The following is a 26625-nucleotide window of genomic DNA, read 5'->3' on the forward strand; positions in this document are numbered from 1 at the left end:
ACACTGTACCGAGTGCCAGCACTGCCGTTACATTACCAGCCGGATAAACTTACTGGTAGACGTTGCAATGTAATAGGCCCTGTAAAGTATAGCGCTATAATCAGCGAGCAGTGATGAGATCCGTTCCGGTTGGATGGATTTGACATTATAATGCCAGACATAATAATGATTCAGAGCTGGGAATATCGCTGATCGAGCTGACAGGCGATGATGACTTTCTCCGCCATATAGTTAATAAGGACATCAGTTGACACTTTGAAGACGCGGATTGTGTATAGAAACCCCCTCGAGTGCACGATACCTCAACCCGTGACTCCAGACTGTTGCACCCTGTAGGGTGGCGATGACGTTTTTTTGCGGCCTTGGTGTCCATCTCTCCTCCATTATTGAGTATCATATACACTATGTGTGGGTCTGACCACTGTGGACCGAAGAGTCATTTAGTGTACCACCTACCATTACCTACATGTTCACCATCCTCATCATATCCCCCCCACCTTTCTGGCCTTCACACAGGGCCGTCTTTAGGGGCTCTGCCATTGTTGTGGGGCCCAAAGCAGCTGCCTCATACTTGCCAACTATCCCAGTTTAAATTCCCTTGATGTTTTAGTCCCGTGCTATGTCCTGATATCTCAGTGTGAAGTTCTGTTACTAATGCTACTCAGCTCTGCCCTATTGTTGTGTACAGGGCACTCACCTGCAGACCCTGTGTTTACTTGTAAATACCGGCATTGATATGTAAAGACCGGCAGCATTCATAGACCGGCAGCATTCATATGTAAAATAGAGGCGGACCGGCAGGTCATTTCCACCATCACCTATATTGAATGCTGCCCACTGGGGGAGATAAAGGGGAATGTTTGAAAAGTCCTGCCTGCAACTGTGGTCATTAAAGTGTTACTAAACCCAATAATATGAAAATAGTTCATCTGCCTGCCCACAGCTTATAAATCTTCTTCTTACATTAAACTATTGCTACTATATACCTTTTTTTGGCTGATCTGTATACCACGATCACATGATAAACTGCAGAGTTTCTCCGGTGCTGAGAGTTCAGGTAGGAGGAGATTCCCACTGCAGCCTGTATAGACGCCCACATGTGTGATGTCAATGTCATGTGACCTGGCAAGTTTAGCTCAGGGGCCTTCACATCATAGTAAGGTGGATCAAAGGCCCAATGTGCCGAGTTTTGAAAGTTTTTTCGGGTTACCGGTGACCCAAAAGGAAACCAAATACGGCTACGAATAGCTGTAGATACCCTAATGGTGACCAGGGCTGGCCTTAGGTGTTCAGGCGCCCTGTGCGAGCTAATCCTGTGGCGCCCACAGGCTAGGGTTGCCACCTTTTCTTCAAGCCAAACCCGAACACTTTAGCGGCGCATAGGCCAGAATACAGCACTGCCTACACAGCTCAAATTCTGCGAGCTGTGATGGCCACACTGCGCCCCTGTTGCGCATGGCGCCCTGTGCGGCCGCACAGCTCGCACACCCCAAAGGCCGGCCCTGATGGTGACTACTGAATCAATGAACCCATCCAAAGCTGGATCATCAAAACAAAGGCAAATGGATGTCCAGAGGGATCAGCTATAACCAGGGGGGTAGTACAATTGGTCAAAGTTGTGTGCCGGCCAAATAGAATGTACGATGGGTAGTTGTGTCCTGATGGGGCCGAAAAAGTAACGATGCTGTCCAAGTACAATCCATATCAATGTCAGTCAAAATGATAGGGGGGGCTACCTTGCCTAGGGTTCCATTCTGCCATCTGACTCCACTGATAAACTTCTCTACTACACAGAGGTAAAGGACATTCCCGGTAGGAAACCAACTTGCTTACCAATGATTGCCCATTGGCAACGGCCAGCCTGTAGCCAAGTTGACGTCAGGGTGGGAGTGAGGTATAAGTTGGGGGGAAAAATTAACAGAATCCAGAAGATAGTACGCGGTCACAACTCGTATAACGGCAGCAATCACAAGCTGAGTACAGAAGCCCTACAAGGAACCTTATCGATTAAGTATCGCCCTAGTACAATTGGTAGATTCTCTCTTGAGCAAAATCCCAGTACACTGAGCAAATTTTCTCTTCAGTGCTATCCCAGTACACTGAGTATATTCTTCCTTAGGCTCTTTCCCAGTACAATGAGTAGATTTTCCCTTCGGCTCTGTCCCAGTACAACGAGTAGATTTTTCCTTAGGCTCTTTCCCAGTACAACGAGTAGAATTTCTCTTAGGCTCTTTCCCAGTACAATGAGTAGAATTTCTCTTGGGCTCTTTCCCATTACAATTCGTAGAATCTCTCTTAGGCTCTTTCCCAGTACAATGAGTAGAATTTCTCTTGGGCTCTTTCCCAGTACAATGAGTAGAATTTCTCTTAGGCTCTTTCCCAGTACAATGAGTAGAATCTCTCTTCGGCTCTTTCCCAGTACAATGAGTAGAATTTCTCTTAGGCTCTTTCCCAGTACAATGAGTAGAATCTCTCTTAGGCTCTTTCCCAGTACAATGAGTAGAATTTCTCTTAGGCTCTTTCCCAGTACACTGAGTAAATTTTCCCTTCGGCTCTGTCCCAGTACACTGAGTAGATTTTTCCCTTATGCACTGTCCTAGTACACTGAGTAAATTTTCTCTTTGGTTCTGTCCCAGTTCATTGAGTAGATTTTTCCTTAGGCTCTGTCCCAGTACAATGAGTAGAATTTCTCTTAGGCTCTTTCCCAGTACAATGAGTAGAATCTCTCTTAGGCTCTGTCCCAGTACAATGAGTAGAATTTCTCTTGGGCTCTTTCCCAGTACAATGAGTAGAATTTCTCTTAGGCTCTGTCCCAGTACAATGAGTAGAATTTCTCTTAGGCTCTGTCCCAGTACAATGAGTAGAATTTCTCTTAGGCTCTGTCCCAGTACAATGAGTAGAATTTCTCTTAGGCTCTTTCCCAGTACAATGAGTACAATATTTCTTAGGCTCTTTCCCAGTACACTGAGTAGAATCTCTCTTCGGCTCTTTCCCAGTACAATGAGTAGAATTTCTCTTAGGCTCTGTCCCAGTACACCGAGTAGATTTTTCCCTTAGGCACTGTCCTAGTACACTGAGTAAATTTTCTCTTTGGCTCTGTCCCACTTCATTGAGTAGATTTTTCCTTAGGCTCTGTCCCAGTACAATGAGTAGATTTTCCCTTAGGCTCTTTCCCAGTACAATGAGTAGAATTTCTCTTAGGCTCTGTCCCAGTACAATGAGTAGAATTTCTCTTAGGCTCTTTCCCAGTACAACGAGTAGAATTTCTCTTAGGCTCTTTCCCAGTACAATGAGTAGAATTTCTCTTGGGCTCTTTCCCAGTACAATAAGTAGAATCTCTCTTAGGCTCTTTCCCAGTACAATGAGTAGAATCTCTCTTAGGCTCTTTCCCAGTACAATGAGTAGAATATTTCTTAGGCTCTTTCCCAGTACAATGAGTAGAATCTCTCTTAGGCTCTGTCCCAGTACAATGAGTAGAATATTTCTTAGGCGCTGTCCCAGTACAATGAGTAGAATTTCTCTTAGGCTCTTTCCCAGTACAATGAGTAGAATCTCTCTTAGGCTCTTTCCCAGTACAATGAGTAGAATTTCTCTTGGGCTCTTTCCCAGTACCATGAGTAGAATTTCTCTTAGGCTCTTTCCCAGTACAATAAGTAGAATCTCTCTTAGGCTCTTTCCCAGTACAATGAGTAGAATCTCTCTTAGGCTCTTTCCCAGTACAATGAGTAGAATATTTCTTAGGCTCTTTCCCAGTACAATGAGTAGAATCTCTCTTAGGCTCTGTCCCAGTACAATGAGTTGAATATTTCTTAGGCGCTGTCCCAGTACAATGAGTAGAATTTCTCTTAGGCTCTTTCCCAGTACAATGAGTAGAATCTCTCTTAGGCTCTTTCCCAGTACAATGAGTAGAATCTCTCTTAGGCTCTTTCCCAGTACAATGAGTAGAATTTCTCTTGGGCTCTTTCCCAGTACCATGAGTAGAATTTCTCTTAGGCTCTTTCCCAGTCCAATGAGTAGTTTCTCTCTTAGGCTCTTTCCCAGTACAATGAGTAGTATCTCTCTTAGGCTCTTTCCCAGTACAATGAGTAGAATTTCTCTTAGGCTCTGTCCCAGTACAATGAGTAGAATTTCTCTTAGGCTCTTTCCCAGTACACAGAGTAGATTTTCCCTTTGGCTCTGTCCCAGTACAATGAGTAGAATTTCTCTTAGGCTCTTTCCCAGTACAATGAGTAGAATTTCTCTTAGGCTCTTTCCCAGTACAATGAGTATAATCTCTCTTAGGCTCTGTCCCAGTACAATGAGTAGAATCTCTCTTAGGCTCTGTCCCAGTACAATGAGTAGAATCTCTCTTAGGCTCTTTCCCAGTACAATGAGTAGAATCTCTCTTGGGCTCTTTCCCAGTACAATGAGTAGAATCTCTCTTAGGCTCTGTCCCAGTACAATGAGTAGAATCTCTCTTAGGCTCTGTCCCAGTACAATGAGTAGAATCTCTCTTGGGCTCTTTCCCAGTACAATGAGTAGAATCTCTCTTAGGCTCTTTCCCAGTACAATGAGTAGAATCTCTCTTGGGCTCTTTCCCAGTACAATGAGTAGAATCTCTCTTGGGCTCTTTCCCAGTACAATGAGTAGAATATTTCTTAGGCTCTTTTCCAGTACAATGAGTAGAATTTCTCTTAGGCTCTGTCCCAGTACAACGAGTAGAATTTCTCTTAGGCTCTTTCCCGGTACAACGAGTAGAATTTCTCTTAGGCTCTGTCCCAGTACAATGAATAGAATTTCTCTTAGGCTCTATCCCAGTACAATGAGTAGAATCTCTCTTAGGCTCTTTCCCAGTACACTGAGTAGAATTTCTCTTAGGCTCTTTCCCAGTACACTGAGTAGAATTTCTCTTAGGCTCTTTCCCAGTACACTTAGTGTACAGTAAATACGGTACATTCATTTTATCCAATTGTGTTTAGCAAAATGCTACTACTACTGCCTGGGCAAATCCTTGAGGAACCAGACAATGAGCCCTCTCCGCTTTTTGTTTTTCTTCGGCAATTGAGTTGTCTGCTATGGCTATAGTTCTAGGCTAGAGTGAAGATCCCATTGTGCACTACACAAATCCCCCTAAATCACCACTCCTAGCATTCCCTGCCCCCCCAAACCCCCCCTCCTAGGACAATTCTTACCCCCTGCCACCCCCCCAAATTGCCCCTACCCACCCCTTGTCCCAGCCCTGGTAGTGAATAAAACCTACATTTTATAAAATGGTTGTTGAGGTTTAAGCTGGGGACACACATACCGAAATATGTCCGGTTCAGCAGGACTCAACTTTCTCCCTACAGTAGATCCAGTTTCTGAACACCCGGATATTTTACCCAACAGCCTCATAGCGACAGTTTTTTTTTTTTTAACTTCTCAAACCTTGACGATATCCAAGAATTTGCTGCTTTAGGGTTATCACCACCATCCCGAAAGTCTTAGGATTCCTACAAACATTATCTGATTGGCAGCCTATCTTTTCCAGTTTTGATCACCATGTTTTGTTGGTTGTCTTATGGTTGGCCTTGTCGCCATTGCGGCAAGATCCCTTTGCTTTGAGGGTCGTTTGCCTCACTCGATGGAAATCTATGGATTTTAGCACTACCCCCAAAGGGGCAGGTGATAATACTTGTTTTTTTTTTCTCCCTAAAAGTACAAAGGCTGCCCACCTCCGGCAGCACCAGTCCATTCATACAGTGGCGTCACCAGGGTGGGGCCAGAGGGGGCCCTGACTGGGTTCACACCGGCAAAGTACAAAGGCTGCCCACCATCGGCAGCACCAGTCCATTCACACAGTGGCGTCACCGGGGTGGGGCCAGAGGGGGCCCTGACCGGGTTCACACTGGCAAAGTACAAAGGCTGCCCACCATTGGCAGCACCAGTCCATTCATACAGTGGCATCACCAGGGTGGGGCCAGAGGGGGCCCTGACCGGGTTCACACTGGAAAAGTACAAAGGCTGCCCACCTCCAGCAGCACAAATCTATTCACACAGTGGCGTCACTAGGGTGGGGCCAGAGGGGGCCCTGACCGGGTTCACACCGGCAAAGTACAAAGGCTGCCCACCATCGGCAGCACCAGTCTATTCATACAGTGGCGTCACCAGGGTGGGGCCAAAGGGGGCCCCGACCAGGTTCACATCGGAAAAGTACAAAGGCTGCCCTCCTCCAGCAGCACCAGTCCATTCACACAGTGGCGTCACCAGGGTGGGGCCAGAGGGGGCCCTGACCGGGTTCACACCGGAAAAGTACAAAGGCTGCCCACCTCCAGCAGCACCAGTCCATTCACACAGTGGCATCACCAGGGTGGGGCGAGAGGGGGCCCTGACCGGGTTCACACCGGAAAAGAACAAAGGCTGCCCACCTCCGGCAACACCAGTCCATTTACACCGACTCCAATAACACAGTCTAGGCGATATCATTTTACGATTTATTCTTTGGAGAAACTTTAACAGGAGAGGGGTTAGGGTATCGGATACTCCAAATCGATTAGCACATACCGCGTTTCCCCGAAAGTAAGACCTACCCCGATTTTCAAGGAGGGCTGCAATATAAGCCCTACCCCGAAAATAAGCCCTAGTTTAGGCTGGTTGTGGACTGCTGGAGTCCTCCCCTTCCCTCGGCTGTCATCGGGATTGTTTTGGGCCCCAGCCCTCTGCAAAGCTCAGAGCGGTGTAAGAGAGCTCAGGTTTCTTTGGTATCTGGTTACCTTGCACCTATGCACAACTGCTCTTAGCCAATGCGATCTCCAGAATCTTGTACAGTCGCAGGGATCAATTTAGTGTCTTTATTCATAAATCCCCAGGACAGCTGCCATCTTCCAGCTTCCTCCACCACTTCCAGACCGCCGCACGCCGATATACATCGGCGCTTTGAAGAGGGATTTCTCTGATATGGAAGCAGCTAGCTACCATAACCCCGGCATCCATCTCTTCAGCCGGCGGTACGGTTTACGATAATGGTGGTCTCTGCGTCTGATTTTCCACAAGATCACCGTTATCAGCGGCCCGAGAGGGTCCCTCCCCCCCTCCCGCCACTCTCCCGTGCAATATATATATACATTTTAAGCGCCGCTTACCGACGAGCTTGCGCACAGAAGCGAACGCATACGTGAGTAGCGCCGGCATATGAAAACGGTGTTCAAACCACACATGTGAGGTATCGCCACGATTGGTAGAGCGAGAGCAATATTTCTAGCCCTAGACCTCCTCTGTAACTCAAAACATGCAACCTGTAGAATTTTTTAAACATCGCCTATGAGATTTTTAAGGGTAAAAGTTTGTCGCCATTCCACGAGCGGACGCAATTTTGAAGCGTGACATGTTGGGTATCAATTTACTCGGCGTAACATTATCTTTCATAATTTAAAATAAATTGGGCTAACTTTACTGTTGTCTTATTTTTTTTATTCAAAAAAAGTATATTTTGTTCCAGAAAAAGTGCGCTTGTAAGACCGCTGCGCAAATACGGTGTGACAAAAAGTATTGCAACGACCGCCATTTTATTCTCTAGGGTGTTGGATTAAAAAATATATAATGTTTGGGGGTTCTAAGTAATTTTCTAGCAAAAAAAACCTCGGGCCAGATCCACATAGAAATAGATCGGCGCAGCGTATGTGAGATACGCTACGCCGCTGTAACTTACTTTTGGCTGCTTTGAATCCTCAAAGAATTTGCGCCGTAAGTTACGGCGGCGTAGTGTATCTCTGGCGGCGGAATTCAAATCGGCGATTAGGGGGCGGGTTTCATTTAAATGAAGTGCGTCCCCGCGCCGAATGAACTGCGCATGCGCTGTCCCGAAATTTCCTGGCGTGCATTGCGCTAAATGACGTCGCTAGTACGTCTTTTTTTTTACTTGGACGGGACTTACGTACATTCTGATTCACGGACGACTTCCGCAAAAAAAAAAAAATCTAATTTCGACGCGGGAACGACGGCCATACTTAACATGGCAAGTCTAACTATACGCCGCAAAATACCAGCTTTAACTATACGCCGGAAAAAGCCGACTAGAGACGACGTAAGAGAATGCGCCGGCCGCTTGTACGTTCGTGGATCGTCGGAAATAGCTAATTTGCATACCCGACGCGGAAAACGACGTGAACGCCACCCAGTGGACGCCAAAGTATTGCATCATAGATCCGAAGGTGTACGAAGCCGTACGCCTGTCGGTTCTAACCCAGATGCCGTCGTATCTTGGTTTGAGGATTCAAACTAAAGATACGACGCGGGTAATTTGAAAGTACGCTGGCTTATCAGTAGATACGCCGGCGTACTCGCTCTGAGGATCTGGCCCACTGTTTTTAACTTGTAAACAACACATCTGAAAGAGGCTCGGGCTTAATGGCGCGTACACACGGCCGTTTTTTCGGGATGTAAAAAATGAAGTTTTTTTTTTATGTCATTAAAAACGATCGTGTGTGGGCTCCAGAGCGTTTTTTACTATGTAAAAAATGGGCATTAAAAATTTCGAACATGCTCTAATTTTTCACAACGTTTTTAACGTAGTAAAAAATGGTTGTGTTAACGACGTGAAAAAAACGCGCATGCTCAGAAGGGAGCGCTCGTTCTGGTAAAACTAGCGTTCGTAATGGAGTAAGTACATTCATCACGCTGTAACAGACAGAAAAGCGCGAATCGTCTTTTACTAACACTAAATGAGCAAAAGCAGCCAAAGGGTGGCGCCATCCGCATGGAACTTCCTCTTCATAGTGCCGTCGTACGTGTTGTACGTCACTGCGCTTTGCTAGAGCAAAGAGCTAGAGCCTAAAACTCCTCTTCTCAGGGCATCAAACACCCCCCTTCTTTCAAACGAATTGCTGAGTTAGTTCCTAGGATTTGTAAGCTAAAAGCCCAAAATGTTTACCGAAATCCATGTCCATGTGACATGGAGAACCTTGGAACCCCAGATGTTTTTTCGGAACTACATTTCCCATGATGCTCAGCTACACTGCAGAGTGCATGAGCATCATGGGAAATGTAGTTCCAAAACATCTGAGGTTCCAAGGTTCTCCATCACTGATGTAGGGGTTGGGTTTAACCACTTGACCTCTAGAAGGTGTTACCCCCTTCTTGCCTAGTGCTACTTTTTGCTATTCAGCAATGCGCTACTTCTTTCAAACGAATTGCTGAGTTAGTTCCTAAAACTGTAAGCTAAAAGCCCAAAATGTTTACCGAAGTCCATGTCCATGTGAGTCCGGTAGGTCAGGAAAGGGAGGGGATAAGCGAGTGCCCCCCCAATCCATACCAGGCTGCATGCCCTCAACATGGGGGGGGGGGGGTGGGTGCTTTGTTGATTAGGACAAGGGCCTCTTCCCGACAACCCTGGTTGGTGGTTGTTGGGCCTGTGGGCGGGGGGCTCAAAAGGAATCCAGATCCTGCCCCCCCCCCATGTGAATGGGTATCGGGTACCCCTGCTCATTTACCAAAAAAACTGAAATGTTAACAAAATGCAAGAGCCAGTTTTTGACATGTCCTTGATTAAAAAAAATAGCTCCGTCTTCTCTTGGCGCCGTCTCTCCCGGTGCCATCTTCTCCCACCTCCGTCTCTCCCAGTGCCGTCTTCTCACACCGCCATCTCTTCCGGTGCCAACTTCTCCCACCTCTGTCTCTCCCGGTGCCGTCTTCTCCCACCACCGTGTCTCCAGGTGCCATCTTCTCCCACCACCGTGTCTCCAGGTGCCGTCTTCTCCCACCGCCATCTCTCCCAGTGCCGTCTTCTCCCACCACCGTGTCTCCAGTTGCCGTCTTCTCCCACCGACGTCTCTCCCGGTGCCGTCTTCTCTGGCCACCGTGTCTCCAGGTGCCATCTTCTCCCACCACCGTGTCTCCAGGTGCCGTCTTCTCCCACCGCCATCTCTCCCGGTGCCGTCTTCTCCCACCACCGTGTCTCCAGTTGCCGTCTTCTCCCACCGACGTCTCTCCCGGTGCCGTCTTCTCTGGCCACCGTCTCTCCAGGTGCCGTCTTCTCCCACCTCCGTCTCTCCCGGTGCCGTCTTCTCCCACCTCCGTCTCTCCCGGTGCCGTCTTCTCCCACCGACGTCTCTCCCGGGTGCCGTCTTCTCCCACCACCGTGTCTCCAGGTGCCGTCTTCTCCCACCACCGTGTCTCCAGGTGCCGTCTTCTCCCACCAACGTCTCTCCCGGTGCCGTCTTCTCACACCACCATCTCTTCCGGTGCCGTCTTCTCCCACCACCGTGTCTCCAGGTGCCATCTTCTCCCACCTCCGTCTCTCCCGGTGGTGTCTTCTCCCACCACCGTGTCTCCAGGTGCCGTCTTCTCCCAACTCCGTCTCTCCCGGTGCCGTCTTCTCCCACTGACGTCTCTCCCGCTGCCGTCTTCTCCCACCACTGTGTCAACATGGGGGGGGGGTGGGTGCTTTGTTGATTAGGACAAGGGCCTCTTCCCGACAACCCTGGCTGGTGGTTGTTGGGCCTGTGGGCGGGGGGCTCAAAAGGAATCCAGATCCTGCCCCCCCCCCCCATGTGAATGGGTATCGGGTACCCCTGCTCATTTACCAAAAAAACTGAAATGTTAACAAAATGCAAGAGCCAGTTTTTGACATGTCCTTGATTAAAAAAAATAGCTCCGTCTTCTCTTGGCGCCGTCTCTCCCGGTGCCATCTTCTCCCACCTCCGTCTCTCCCAGTGCCGTCTTCTCACACCGCCATCTCTTCCGGTGCCAACTTCTCCCACCTCCGTCTCTCCCGGTGCCGTCTTCTCCCACCACCGTGTCTCCAGGTGCCATCTTCTCCCACCACCGTGTCTCCAGGTGCCGTCTTCTCCCACCGCCATCTCTCCCGGTGCCGTCTTCTCCCACCACCGTGTCTCCAGTTGCCGTCTTCTCCCACCGACGTCTCTCCCGGTGCCGTCTTCTCTGGCCACCGTGTCTCCAGGTGCCATCTTCTCCCACCACCGTGTCTCCAGGTGCCGTCTTCTCCCACCGCCATCTCTCCCGGTGCCGTCTTCTCCCACCACCGTGTCTCCAGTTGCCGTCTTCTCCCACCGACGTCTCTCCCGGTGCCGTCTTCTCTGGCCACCGTCTCTCCAGGTGCCGTCTTCTCCCACCTCCGTCTCTCCCGGTGCCGTCTTCTCCCACCTCCGTCTCTCCCGGTGCCGTCTTCTCCCACCGACGTCTCTCCCGGGTGCCGTCTTCTCCCACCACCGTGTCTCCAGGTGCCGTCTTCTCCCACCACCGTGTCTCCAGGTGCCATCTTCTCCCACCAACGTCTCTCCCGGTGCCGTCTTCTCACACCACCATCTCTTCCGGTGCCGTCTTCTCCCACCACCGTGTCTCCAGGTGCCATCTTCTCCCACCTCCGTCTCTCCCGGTGGTGTCTTCTCCCACCACCGTGTCTCCAGGTGCCGTCTTCTCCCAACTCCGTCTCTCCCGGTGCCGTCTTCTCCCACTGACGTCTCTCCCGCTGCCGTCTTCTCCCACCACTGTGTCTCCAGGTGCCGCCTTCTCCCACCACCGTGTCTCCAGGTGCCGTCTTCTCCCACCGACGTCTCTCCCGGTGCCGTCTTCTCCCACCGTCATCTCTTCCGGTGCCGTCTTCTCTGGCCACCGTCTCTCCCGGTGCGGTCTTCTCCCGCCACCATCTCTCCCGCTGCCATCTTCTCCCACCGCCATCTCTCCTGGTGCGTCTTCTCCCGGTGCCGTCTCTCCTGGTGCCGTCATCTCCCGCCGCCATCTCTCCCGGTGCCGTCTTCCCCTGCTGCCATCTCTCCCGGTGCCGTCTTCTTCCGCTGCCCGTCTCTCCTGGTGACGTCTTCTCCCACTGCCTTCTTCTTCACAAAGCTGTCTTCTTCCTTGCCGCCGCTGCTGTCTTCTGCATCGGCGCCGGTTGAAAAAAAACGGTTTTGTCTTCTTCCGTTGTGATGTCCGGCGCCTCTTTTATAGCCATGGGGCAAGGCCATCCAATGACGTGGCTCGGAGAGCCGGCCCCTTTAGTCATCCCGTGACCTCCTCACAAGGGGCAGGCTCTCTTGGCGACGTCATTGGATGGCCACGCCCAATGGCTATATAAGAGGCGCCGGACAGCAGGGAACATCATAACGGTGGAAGACAGCTTCAGGACAAGACCGGCTTTTTTAGAGGGTAACATTCGGCCAGCGAACGTTCTTTACAAATAGTTTATGTAAAAGCCAGGTTGGGCACACGCGTACTACCTTTGTTCACCCTGCTTCCTCTCCCAGCACTGACTTGGTACCTCTGCTCACCCTGCTTCCTCTCCCAGCACTGACTTGGTACCTCTGCTCACCCTGCTCCCTCTCCCAGCACTGACTTGGTACCTCTGCTCACCCTGCTCCCTCTCCCAGCACTGACTTGGTACCTCTGCTCACCCTGCTCCCTCTCCCAGCACTGTCCAAGCACATAGATATAAGAGGTAGGACACGTATAACCGAAAAAGAAAAAACCTGACGCGGTGAATACTTTTTTCTACTCGAACTTTAATTCTTCTTTTAAAACAAGATCGCACTTCCCTCCATTGAGCCTTTTATCTCGTTTCGCCGCCGCTGAATGTTGTATAATAAAGAATAGAAGGACGGAGGAGGGGACGGGTGGCTGAGCGGGAAGAAGAGACGCGCGTTCTTTTTCTTCATCTGGATGAACGGGACGGCGGCGCGTTGGATTCCACAGATTTCATCCGGCCGGCTCCGTCTCTTCTCACGTCTTGTAAGAAGAATAAAGGAGGAGGACGGAGATCAGGACGGCGCGGAGAACCAGCGGCGCGTCTCATCCGCCCACACACAGGCGCAGCCGGCTAAAAATGGATGTCGCTGGCGGGCTGCGGACACCTGGAGAACAATCGTTTTCCCCGCCGCCGGCTGTCCGTCATTATTATTATTTTTTCTTTTTAAAGTGTAACTGCGGTCAGCTGCTGACATTCACATATTTACACATTCTAACCAAGTCCTCACTGACCTCCGTCGCTGCAGGCGCTGTGGAGCAATTCATCTTTAATGTTTACATTAACAGCACTTTTTTACTTTTAGCGTCTCAGCTTCACCTGCTTCTCTTCCCAGCAGTGACTCGGCGGCTCAGCTCACCCTGCTCCCCCCGTCTCAAAAGTGACTTGGCAGTTCAGCTCACCCTGCTTCCTCTCCCAGTATTGACCTGGCTGCTCTGCTCACCCTGCTTCCTCTCCCAGTAATGACCTGGCTGCTCTGCTCACCCTGCTTCCTCTCCCAGTAATGACCTGGCTGCTCTGCTCACCCTGCTTCCTCTCCCAGTAATGACCTGGCTGCTCTGCTCACCCTGCTTCCTCTCCCAGTAATGACCTGGCTGCTCTGCTCACCCTGCTTCCTCTCCCAGTAATGACCTGGCTGCTCTGCTCACCCTGCTTCCTCTCCCAGTAATGACCTGGCTGCTCTGCTCACCCTGCTTCCTCTCCCAGTAATGACCTGGCTGCTCTGCTCACCCTGCTCTCTCTCTCAGCTCAGCTCCTCCTGCTCACCCTCACAGTAGTGACTTGGCACCTCTGCTGGCTCTGCTTCTTCTTCCAGCAATGACTTGGTACTTTTGCTCACCCTGCTTCCTCTCCCAGCAAATACTTGGTACCTCTGCTCACCCTGCTCCCTCTCCCAGCAAATACTTGGTACCTCTGCTCACCCTGCTCCCTCTCCCAGCAATGACTTGGCAGCTCTGCTCACCACTCCCCCTCTTCCAATAGTGACTTGGCACCTCTGTTCACCCTGCTTCCTCTCCCAGCAATGACTTGGCACCTCATCTCACCCTGCTTCATCCCTGAGCACTGACATGTTACCTCTGCTCACCCTGCTTCCTCTCCCAGCACTGACTTGGTACATTTGCTTCCTCTCCCAGCACTGACTTGGTACCTCTGTTCACCCTGCTTCCTCTCCCAGCAAAGACTTGGTACCTTTGTTCACCCTGCTCCCTCTCCCAGCACTGACTTTTCACCTCTGCTCACCCTGCTTCCTCTCCCAGCAATGACTTGGTACTTTTGCCCACCCTGCTTTCTCTCCCAGCACTAATTTGGCAGCTCTGCTCACCCTGCTTCCTCTCCCACCACGTACATGTTACCTCTGCTCAGCCTGCTTCCTCTACCAGCAATGACTTGGCACCTCGGCTCACCCTGCTTCCTCTCCCAGCACTGACTTGGTACCTCTGCTCACCCTGCTTCCTCTCCCAGCAAAGGCTTAGTACCTCTGTTCACCCTGCTGCCTCTCCCAGCACTAATTTGGCAGCTCTGCTCACCCTGCTTTCTCTCCCAGCACGAATTTGGCAGCTCTGCTCACCCTGCTTCCTCTCCCAGCACGTATATGTTACCTCTGCTCACTCTGCTCCCTCTCCCAGCATTGACTTGGTACTTTTGCTCACCCTGCTCCCTCTCCCAGCAATGACTTGGTACTTTTGCTCACCCTGCTCCCTCTCCCAGCAATGACTTGGCAGCTCTGCTCCCTCCTGCACCCACTCCCAGCAGTGACTTTAAAGCTCAGATCACCCTGCTCCCCCCTCCCAGTAGTGACTTTCAGCACGCCAAGCCTTTAAAGATGCTCAGGAAGAGGTGGGGGGTTCAGAGATCTGGATTGTATTACTTTAAGGTAGAACTATAGGCAAAACTCTCCGATTTTTTCTGCCATCTGTGTCCCATTGAGGAGATGTTCCCTCACTTCCTGTCCCAAAGCCAAAACAGGAAGTGAGAGGAAATCCCTCCAAAGTGAGGAAATCCCTGGCTGTGATCAGGGATCCCATAACTAGTGTCCCCGGGACGGCCTTGCAGTGAGTTTCAATAATGTGCAGACACGCTGTATTTTATTTATACGCACCGGACGGGATCGCATGTCACTGCACAGCAGCACGGCACGAGCGACATGAATGAAGTGTCGCTTTGTGAGCTTTAAATAAAGTTGAGTAAAAAAAAAAAAGGAACTGTGTGATGTCCTGCGTATTACCCCACCCCCCTACTGCATGTTACGTGACCTCAGAATCCCTGTGCTGAGTTCCCGGGTCTGTACACCCGCTGTGCCCATTATGAGAGGTTCCCACCATCCCTGTGCTGAGTTCCCGGGTCTGTACACCCGCTGTGCCCATTATGAGGGGTTCCCACCATCCCTGTGCTGAGTTCCCGGGTCTGTACACCTTCTGTGCCCATTATGAGGGGTTCCCACCATCCCTGTGCTGAGTTCCCGGGTCTGTACACCCGCTGTGCCCATTATGAGGGGTTCCCTCCATCCCTGTGCTGAGTTCCCGGGTCTGTACACCCGCTGTGCCCATTATGAGGGGTTCCCACCATCCCTGTGCTGAGTTCCCGGGTCTGTACACCCGCTGTGCCCATTATGAGGGGTTCCCACCATCCCTGTGCTGAGCTCCCGGGTCTGTACACCTGCTGTGCCCATCATGAGAGGTTCCCACCATCCCTGTGCTGAGTTCCAGGGTCTGTACACCCGCTGTGCCCATTATGAGGGGTTCCCACCATCCCTGTGCTGAGTTCCCGGGTCTGTACACCCGCTGTGCCCATTATGAGGGGTTCCCACCATCCCTGTGCTGAGTTCCCGGGTCTGTACACCCGCTGTGCCCATTATGAGGGGTTCCCACCATCCCTGTGCTGAGTTCCCGGGTCTGTACACCTTCTGTGCCCATTATGAGGGGTTCCCACCATCCCTGTGCTGAGTTCCCGGGTCTGTACACCCGCTGTGCCCATTATGAGGGGTTCCCTCCATCCCTGTGCTGAGTTCCCGGGTCTGTACACCCGCTGTGCCCATTATGAGGGGTTCCCACCATCCCTGTGCTGAGTTCCCGGGTCTGTACACCCGCTGTGCCCATTATGAGGGGTTCCCACCATCCCTGTGCTGAGCTCCCGGGTCTGTACACCTGCTGTGCCCATCATGAGAGGTTCCCACCATCCCTGTGCTGAGTTCCAGGGTCTGTACACCCGCTGTGCCCATTATGAGGGGTTCCCACCATCCCTGTGCTGAGTTCCCGGGTCTGTACACCCGCTGTGCCCATTATGAGGGGTTCCCACCATCCCTGTGCTGAGTTCCCGGGTCTGTACACCCGCTGTGCCCATTATGAGGGGTTAATTTTGTTTATTGAAAAAATCTTACAAACAACAACTTATATCCAATAAAACCATAATAAATAAAACATATTTACAAAACAATTGAATATGACTATACAAAACAGAAACAAACACAAGAACATAATAAACGGTGCAAACCAAATTGCGCACAACATAATCCCTACGGGAGAGCCAGACTAAAGAGCATCACCATGCATGTCACCTTTTATATAAAGTGAGTGGGAACTGCCATTAAGGTGGCTGAGGCTGTTTCTCAGCCTGGCTACTCCCTCTCCCTGGAGAACCAGCGCGCTTCGTTGCACCCTGGCACTCTTCATCCATAGAGGATGCAGAACTGAACGAGTCCCATTCATAGTCATCCTCAGACAGTACCGTAAATTTATTCGCCAAAGGCAAAACCTCAGGACTTAAGGTAACTGTACCTCCTTTTTTCCCCTTCTTTTTGCCTCTCCTCCTTTTATCCTCCAACCACTCCATATCATCCTTGGACAACCCGGAGTCAGCAGCCTCCCCACACCCTTCACCCCCCTCCCCCCCATACTCCCTTCCCTTATCTACCCCCAGGCCAGCCTCTTCACCATCCTCCCCACTCCTCTGCACCCCACCATCCTTAACAGGAACCCTGCAGCATCGAGGGAGGGGGACTGGCACCGCACCTGATGCACCAGCACCTCTTGCTGCCTCTGCAATTTTAGAAGACACAGAAGGATTGGACACATTCTCTGCAACTGACACCTTACTTACAGACTGGGAAGACACTGACACATTGGGAATTGGCACAGTCTGGGGCACCACGGACACATTGGGAATTGGCACAGTCTGGGGCACCACGGACACATTGGGAATTGGCACAGTCTGGGGCACCACGGACACATTGGGAATTGGCACAGTCTGGGGCACCACGGACACATTGGGAATTGGCACAGACTCAGATGGACTCACAGGCCCTCCAGCTGTTGAGCTCCGAGCATCCTCCATGTCCAGGCGGAAGAACTCCCTCATGAGCTCAGGCTTATTGTGCATTGCCTCAGGACACTGGCTATAAGGATGCCCCACCGCATTGCACAGATTGCACCTTATGAGGTTACAATCCTTAGCCAGATGTCCTATACCCTGGCACAGAGAGCACTTCATCACTGGACAGGAGGATGCAAGGTGACTCTTGTCTCCACATTTATTGCACAGCTTTGGCTGGCCCGGATAGAAGATGGTCAGCCTGTCCCTCCCCAGGAAAGCCGAGGATGGCAGATGTTGGACGACATTATCAACGATCTTTAGTTTTAACTGAGCAGACCATCCCCCCGTCCATATTCCCCGATCATCCAGAATCTTCTTTAGGGGGCCCAGGACGTCTCCATACCTCCTCAGCCATATACATAGATCCCCCGGTGGTATGGACTCATTACGGACCAGAATCGTGACCACTTTAATGAGTGGCTGGCGGGAGACAAGTTTGGGCATGAGCCCCTTCCAGTCCGGCAGGCCCCTACACACATGTTCATATTTCTCCCAAAATATGTCCAAAGACTCCGGACGGAGAAAGGACAAATCATACTCATAGGAACCTGCCGGACTGATCAGGGCGAAGATATCTGCGGGCGTGAACCCCATCTGCAGAATCTTATCCACCACTGCCCTCCTGTGTGGGGGGATTCCACCGCCTTCCCACCTCAGCTGCACAACATTCCTCCTTTTAAACAGGGAGGAAGACAACCCATTCCCATGCTCCTTCCCTGCTTGTTCCCCCTTCCCAGATCCAGCAGCAGCAACACCAGCATAGGATTTCCTTCCACCCCCAGTACTTGCAGTCCTGTCCTTAGACACAGTCACACCTGCCGGCAAAGCGTCTGATTCAGCTGGGATTGTATTAGCAGAGGCAGGACCCACCCCCTCCCCCCGCTCTGTACACACAGCTCCAGTCCTGTCCAATGCAGACTTCTGCAGAGTTGTGGCACTACTGCACCCAGCATCTCCTCCATCACTCACAGGTACAGCCGCTGTGCCTGGTCCAGGCAAAGTCACTGTATTGTCCATGGACCTCTCTGCAGACTGGCAGTTTTTATCAGGTGTAGGCTGTACATTGTCTATGGGCTGACTGCCTGCAGCACTACAACCCTCAGCAAGCTTATTGTCAATAATAAAGTTCCCACCACCATCCTGCACACACACTGTACCTGCTTGCTGGGTTGTCACCTGTGCGATTTTATGGCTGGGATCAGAGCTTCCCTCAGCTGCTGCAGACTCCATGGTGGATCTTGCTCTCTCCACAGGATTGGAAACGGCGTCCATCTTGACATCACCATCCGGGGAAGCCGCATCTGGAGGGGATTCCAACTTGGTTATGAAATCCAGCATGGCAGGACCTTCACCCTCCTGAGACATTCCACATTGCTGGGGTGTGAAGGGGGCAGAGGGCTCAGCGAATGTCAGAGGTGCCTGCACCTGCATCTCCTCGCTGGCTTCCCCATCCTCCATGCATGAAGCGGCTCCTCTTCTCATGCGATTAAATCGCTCCTCATTCTTATGTATTTTTTTAAATATTCCGCTCTTCTCCTTCAGAGAATACAGCAAATCCTTCTGTTTCCTCACAGCTTGTTCCAGGTCCTTCAGCTCAGGCCTTAGAGCCGGTCTTTTCTTACTGTATACTTTAGCACAGATCTGTTTTTTCTTTCTGAACTCAGCCATCAAAACCATCAATTTCTCCTCCTCCTTCTCAATCCGCTTCAACTTACTGACAGTCCTCTGTCTGAAGGCTGACAGGGACTCATCTTTCCTTTGGGTAGGCCCAGAATCTTCCACAGGCCTATCCAGGGGGGCCCCGCCCGGCTCTTCCCCAGGATCCAGCATCCCTCCTGGGGCAGAGAAGCCACTCTAGCCTCTGGTCTCTGGAGCACAGGAGCAAAGGAACCAGCAACCACACCCTTCACTGACAAGGAGTGGAATGGCAGTTTCCCACCATCCCTGTGCTGAGTTCCCGGGTCTGTACACCCGCTGTGCCCATTATGAGGGGTTCCCACCATCCCTGTGCTGAGTTCCCGGGTCTGTACACCCGCTGTGCCCATTATGAGGGGTTCCCACCATCCCTGTGCTGAGTTCCTGGGTCTGTACACCCGCTGTGCCCATTATGAGGGGTTCCCACCATCCCTGTGCTGAGTTCCTGGGTCTGTACACCCGCTGTGCCCATTATGAGGGGTTCCCACCATCCCTGTGCTGAGTTCCCAGGTCTGTACACCTGCTGTGCCCATTATGAGGGGTTCCCACCATCCCTGTGCTGAGTTCCCGGGTCTGTACCCCTGCTGTGCCCATTATGATGGGTTCCCACCATCCCTGTGCTGAGTTCCCGGGTCTGTACACCTGCTGTGCTCATTATGAGGGGTTAATTTTGTTTATTGAGAATCTTACAAACAACAACATATACAATAAAACCATAATAAATAAGTAAAACATATTTACAAAATAATTGAATATAAATACAAACAGAAAGAACAAGAACAAAATAAACATAATCCCTACGAGAAGCCAGACTAAGGAACATCCCGTCACCATGCATGGAGCCTTTAATCAAAAATATATTTGATCTGAAAATCTAGGGGAGTGAATCAAGAATAGAAAAAGCCGCACACCCCGAGATCAACAGGCAGCAGCTACAGAGTCCTGATATTCCTCCACGCCTTTATCCAGGCCTCCTGCTGCCACCTGTTTTTCTCAAGACCCTGAATCTTCCCAACCTCACCCAGAATATCCTGCACCACCACATCGACAGGGAGGATTTTACTCCGCAAGGATACCTGACACCGTGCACTCCATGTGAAAAAACGGACTACTAGACTAACTAAAAAAAGTGTTTCCAAATCATAATCCCGATGAGTCTGGAATGCCCCATACACCCACTCTGCATAACTCATATGGGGGAGGAAGGGTATACTCAGAGCCCTCCCCACCCTCTTGTACACCTCTATATTGAAAGGGCACTGAAGCAGAAAGTGATCCATGGACTCCACCACTCCTCCACACTCCACTCTCGGGCAGCCCCGATCACTCATGGAAAGAAACTTCAAGTTGCCCTTTACATATAGTTTCCCATGAAAGGCAAGCCAAGCCTGATCCCTAAACTTCATTGGGATTCTCTCCAAATTAATCAATCGCAAACCCGCCCCCAAAACCAGGCTTGGGCAATCCCTTAAGGCCAGTGGCTCGCAAAAAGCAATGCTCATGATCCGCTTCTCAAGAAGTTTCCTTGGAAGGGATCTGACTTCTCCTGCCGTTACTTGCCACTGCCGAAGCATTTTCAAACACGGGGCAACATAAGCCGGGAGCTTGTCATGCTTGACCCTCAGGCTTTTCACTGGCCCACCATTTTCCCAGTCTCGCAGAAAGGGCCTAAACCAGGACTGGAAAATACCAACCCACCCAGGCGGTCTCTCTGCCAACATATAACCAAGATTGTACTTTACAAACATCAGAGAGAAAAAGACTACAGGGTTGATCATCCCTAGACCACCCTCCCGCCTAGGAAGGTAAGTCACATTCCTTTTGACGAGGTTTATTCTGTTCCCCCATAACAGCTGGAAGAAACAACTATAGATCCTGGTATAGAGAGAAGCTGGCAAAATGCAAACAAAACTGACATACAGAAAAATCGGAATCAGGTAAGTCTTGATCAGGTCAACCTTTTCCCTCAAGGAAAGCCGCCAGCCCTTCCAGCTTGCCACCTTGGCATCGGCATTCTCCAGCCTGTTCACCCAATTTGCATGGCCATAGTCACCTGGGCCGAATTCAATGCCTAGAACTCTAATTTTTTGTTGGGGCTGCGGGAAGTCCTCCGGGAGAACAAAGCTCTCACCTTCCACGCCCATCCAGAAAGCTTCACACTTGTCCTGGTTGACCTTTGAACCTGATGCCTCTGTATACTGCCTTATCACTGAGACCACCTCCTGCGCCTCCCCAGTCCCAGAGACAAAAACAGAAACATCATCAGCATAGGCCACTACCTTCAAAGGAGGCTTACCAGCGATGCCCAAAGGTACCCCGCACAATGGTCCACTCTCTAGCCTTCTGACGAAGGGGTCAATTGCAAACACATATAGCAGAGGACTCAATGGGCACCCCTGACGCACGCCCGAGCCAACCACAAAGGGCTGCCCGACCCAACCATTAACCAGAGGAAAGCTTTCAGCCCCTTTGTACAAAATTTTGAGCCAATCAATGAAACCCCCCCCCCAGGCCATATTTGCCAAGAAGGAGCCATAAGTACTCATGATTAACCCGATCAAAGGCCTTAGCCTGATCCAATGTCAGCAAAAATTTACCCCAACCAGCAGCCCTACAACGTTCCAAGGCCTCCCGGACAGCTAACACTGCTGAGAAGGTGCTTCTACCTTGGATCGAGCAGTGCTGGTGGTGGGATAACAAACTGCCTGCCACTGGTGATAATCGCCAGAAAAAAATCTTTGCCAGTATCTTTCTATCGACATTAAGAAGGCTGATGGGGCGCCAATTCTCAATCATCGAAGGATCTTTACCCTTTGACAGAAGGATCACTGCAGATTGCCTCATGGAGGGAGGGAGAGAACCCTCTTGTAAACAGCCATTAAAGACCTCCGCAAGGTAGGGAGCCAGGATCGTCTTAAAACATTTATAAAATTCGGCTGTCAAACCATCTGGCCCTGGTGTTTTCTTGATGGCCAGTTTCTCAATAGCCCGGATTACCTCATCTGCAGTGATTTCATCTGTCAAATTCATCAAAGGAACATTACTTTCCAGTCCTGGTGTAGAGTCCAAAAAACCCAACATCCTTGTCCGATCAAGGTTCCTTCCTCCCAGGAGATCGGCATAGTATGACCTGACAACCTCCAGGATCCCTGACCTAGACTTCGTCAGAGAGCCCGTACTGTCCTTCAGGCCATTGACCGTCTTAACTGCTACGCTCTGTTTACAGTTCTGGTAAGGGTCAGGCGAATGGTATTTCCCGTAATCCCTCTCCTGAACCAAAGAGGCGTGCCGGTCATATTGATGTCTCCTAAGGAGGAGCTTCACCTCAGAGATCGCCCCAGAATCTCCTCCATTCGAAACAAGGCGGTCAAGTTTCCTCCGCAAACGCTGGTAGGCGATATACTTATCCTGCTGCTTCTTTTTCCCTATGGCCTTGAAAAGCCCAACAGTCCGCTGTTTTACAAGCTCCCACCATTCTGACTTGCTGTTGCAAAAGTCTAGGATCGTTACCTGTGCTTGAAAAAAATCCTCAAAGGATTGTCTTACTCTCTCGTCTTCCAGGAGGGTCAAATTCAATCTCCAGATACCCCTCCCCCTAGGTGGAATGTCTGAGGCATTCAGAGTCACAGATAGAATACAGTGATCAGAAAACTCCACTGCCCGACACACAGGTGCCGAAAAAGCAGAGTCTCCCTTTAAAAAAAACCTATCTATCCTACTCTGACTATTACCTCGCTGAAACGTGAACCCCGTGCTGTCTGGGCAGCGCTTAATGTGCGCATCTACCAGACCTGCTTCCCTAACTATCGTATTAAGAAAAAGGGTGTCATAGCCCAGCTTATCTCTGACACCTCTCCTGTCTTTAGACCTAGTAATGGTGTTGAAATCACCTCCAAAGATAACCTGCTGGGCCGTAAAAAGAAAAGGCTTAATCTTTGTAAAGAGGCATTTCCTGTCCCACTTTGTCTGGGGGCCATAGATGTTAATCAGGCGCAGGTCCTGCCCCTTCACAGAGACGTCCAAGACCATGCATCTCCCAATCTCTACCTCAATTACCCGCCGGCACGTTACCATACCAGAAAAAAGGACTGCAACCCCGCTGTAAGGCTCGGCCGCAAGAGACCAAAATGAGGGACCACGCCTCCACTCCTTCTTTGCCAGATGTACATCGGCCAAACTACTCAGATGGGTCTCTTGCAAAAACAAAATGTCAGCATCAAACTCGCTGAGCAAAAATAAGGCCATATGACGAGCACTTACTGATCTTAAGCTGGCAACATTAATGGTTGCCACTTTTAACGGAGTGGGAACTGCCATTAGGGTAGTTGAGGCAGCCGTTTCTTAGCCTGACTATTCCGTCTCCCTGGAGAACCAGCGCGCTTTGCTGCACCCTGGCACTCATCATCCATAGAGGATGCAGAACTGAATGAGTCCCATTCCTCATCATCAGCATCATCATCATCATAATCATCATCATCCTCATCAGACAGTACCTTAAATTTATTTGCCAAAGGCAAAACCTCAGGACTTAAGGTAACTGTATCTCCTTTTTTTTTCTTCCTTTTGCCCCTCCTCCTCCTATCCTCCAACCACTCCATATCATCCTTGGACAAACTAGAGTCAACAGCCTCCCCACACCTATCCTCCACTTCACCCCCCTCCCCCCCACACTCCCTTCCCTTGTCCACCACCAGGCCAGCCTCTTCACCATCCTCCCCACTCCTCTGCACCCCACGATCCTTAACAGGAACCCTGCAGCGTCGAGGGAGGGGGACTGGCACTGCACTTGATGCACCAGCACCTCTTGCTGCCTCTGAAATTTTAGAAGACACTGACACACTAGGTAAACGCACAGACTGGGGCACCACAGACTGGGGAGACACGGGCACATTGGGTGTTGGCACAGACTGGGACACCACTGACTGGGGCACCACGGACACATTGGGAATTGGCACAGTCTGGGGCACCACGGACACATTGGGAATTGGCACAGACTCAGATGGACTCACAGGCCCTCCAGCTGTTGAGCTCCGAGCATCCTCCATGTCCAGGCGGAAGAACTCTCTCATGAGCTCAGGCCTATTGTGCACTGCCTCAGGACACTGGCTATAAGGATGCCCCACTGCATTGCACAGATTGCACCTTATGATGTTACAATCCTTAGCCAGATGTCCTATACCCTGGCACAGAGAGCACTTCATCACTGGACAGGAGGATGCAAGGTGACTTTTGTCTCCACATTTATTGCAGAGCTTTGGTTGGCCCGGATAGAAGATGGTCAGCCTGTCCCTCCCCAGGAAAGCTGAGGATGGCAGATGCTGGACGACATTATCAATGATCTTTAGTTTTAACTGAGCAGACCATCCCCCCGTCCATATTCCCCGATCATCCAGAATCTTCTTTAGGGGGCCCAGGACATCTCCATACCTCCTCAGCCATATACATAGATCCCCCGGTGGTATGGACTCATTACGGACCAGAATCGTGACCACTTTAATGAGTGGCTGGCGGGAGACAAGCTTGGGCATGAGCCCCTTCCAGTCCGGCAGGCCCCTACACACGTGTTCATATTTCTCCCAAAAAATGTCCAAAGACTCCGGGCGGAGAAAGGACAAATCATACTCATAGGAGCCTGCCGGACTGATCAGGGCGAAGATATCTGCGGGCGTGAACCCCATCTGTAGGATCTTATCCACCACCGCCCTCCTATGTGGGGGGATTCCACCGCCTTCCCACCTCAGCTGCACAACATTCCTCCTTTTAAACAGGGAGGAAGACAAAACATTCCCATGCTCCTTCCCTGCTTGTTCCCCCTTCCCAGATCCTGCAGCAGCAACACCAGCATAGGATTTCCTTCCACCCCCAGTATTCACAGTCCTGTCCTTAGACACAGTCACACCTGCCGGCAAAGCGTCTGATTCAGCTGGGATTGTATTAGCAGAGGCAGGACCCACCCCCTCCCCCCGCTCTGTACACACAGCTCCAGTCCTGTCCAATGCAGACTTCTGCTGAGTTGTGGCACTACTGCACCCAGCATCACCTCCATCATTCATAGTTACAGCCGCTGTGCCTGGTCCAGGCAAAGTCACTGTATTGTCCATGGACCTCTCCGCAGACTGGCAGTTATCAGGTGTAGGCTGTACATTGTCTATGGGCTGACTGCCTGCAGCACTACAACTCTCAGCAAGTTTATTGTCAATAATAAAGTTCCCACCACCATCCTGCACACACACTGTACCTGCTTGCTGGGTTGTCACCTGTGCGACTTTATGGCTGGGATCAGAGCTTCCCTCAGCTGCTGCAGACTCCATGGTGGATCTTGCTCTCTCCACAGGATTGGAAACGGCGTCCATCTTGACATCACCATCCGGGGAAGCCGCATCTGGAGGGGATTCCAGCTTGGCTATGAAATCCAGCATGGCAGGACCTTCACCCTCCTGAGATGTGCCACATTGCTGGGGTGTGAAGGGGGCAGAGGGCTCAGCGGATGTCTGAGGTGTTGAACTGATGGGCTCATCCTCCGGGCCCACCTTCTCACTCACCGCCGACCCTGCCTGTACCTGCATCTCCTCGCTGGCTTCCCCATCCTCCATGCATGAAGCGGCTCCTCTTCTCATGCGATTAAATCGCTCCTCATTCCTATATTTTTCTTTAAATATTCCGCTGTTCTCCTTCAGAGAGCTCACCAGTTCTTTCTGCTTCCTTACAGCTTGTTCCAGGTCCTTCAGCTCAGGCCTCAGAGCCGGTCTTTTCTTACTGTATACTTTAGCACAGATCTGTTTTTTCTTCCTGAACTCAGCCATCAAGACCATCAATCTCTCCTCCTCCTTCTCAATCCGCTTCAACTTACTGACAGTCCTCTGTCTGAAGGCTGACAGGGACTCATCTTTCCTTTGGGTAGGCCCAGAATCTTCCACAGGCCTATCCAGGGGGGCCCCGCCCGGCTCTTCCCCAGGATCCAGCATCCCTCCTGGGGGAAGAGAAGCCACTCCAGCCCCTGGTCTCTGGAGCACAGGAGCAAAGGAACCAGCAACCACACCCTTCACTGACAAGGAGTGGAATGGCAGTTTCCCACCATCCCTGTGCTGAGTTCCCGGGTCTGTACCCCCGCTGTGCCCATTATGGGGGGTTCCCACCATCCCTGCCCTGAGTTCCCGGGTCTGTACACCCGCTGTGCCCATTATGAGGGGTTCTCACCATCCCTGTGCTGAGTTCCCGGGTCTGTACACACGCTGTGCCCATTATGAGGGGTTCCCACCATCCCTGTGCTGAGTTCCCGGGTCTGTACACCCGCTGTGCCCATTATGAGGGGTTCCCACCATCCCTGTGCTGAGTTCCCGGGTCTCTACACCCGCTGTGCCCATCATGAGGGGTTCCCACCATCCCTGTGCTGAGTTCCCGGGTCTCTACACCCGCTGTGCCCATTATGAGGGGTTCCCACCATCCCTGTGCTGAGTTCCCGGGTCTGTACACCCGCTGTGCTCATTATGAGGGGTTCCCACCATCCCTGTGCTGAGTTCCCGGGTCTGTACACCCGCTGTGCCCCATTATGAGGGGTTCCCACCATCCCTGTGCTGAGTTCCTGGATCTGTACCCCTGCTGTGCCCATTATGAGGGGTTCCCACCATCCCTGTGCTGAGTTCCCGGGTCTGTACACCTGCTGTGCCCATTATGAGGGGTTCCCACCATCCCTGTGCTGAGTTCCCGGGTCTGTACCCCTGCTGTGCCCATTATGAGGGGTTCCCACCATCCCTGTCCTGAGTTCCTGGGTCTGTACACCCGCTGTGCCCATTATGAGGGGTTCCCACCATCCCTGTAAGGATTGCATTTTGGGGAGGGGGCTCTAT

General features: G+C 51.2%; 1 protein-coding gene across 1 annotated transcript in view; it reads left to right on the top strand.

Annotated features, from left to right (window-relative positions):
• Window positions 1-26625, top strand: part of NLGN2 (neuroligin 2) — a 316620-nt gene that overhangs the window by 82493 nt on the left and 207502 nt on the right. The window lies entirely within an intron of this gene.

This window comes from Rana temporaria, chromosome 3, assembly GCF_905171775.1.
Source record: "Rana temporaria chromosome 3, aRanTem1.1, whole genome shotgun sequence".
Classification (NCBI taxonomy): Eukaryota; Metazoa; Chordata; class Amphibia; order Anura; family Ranidae; genus Rana; species Rana temporaria.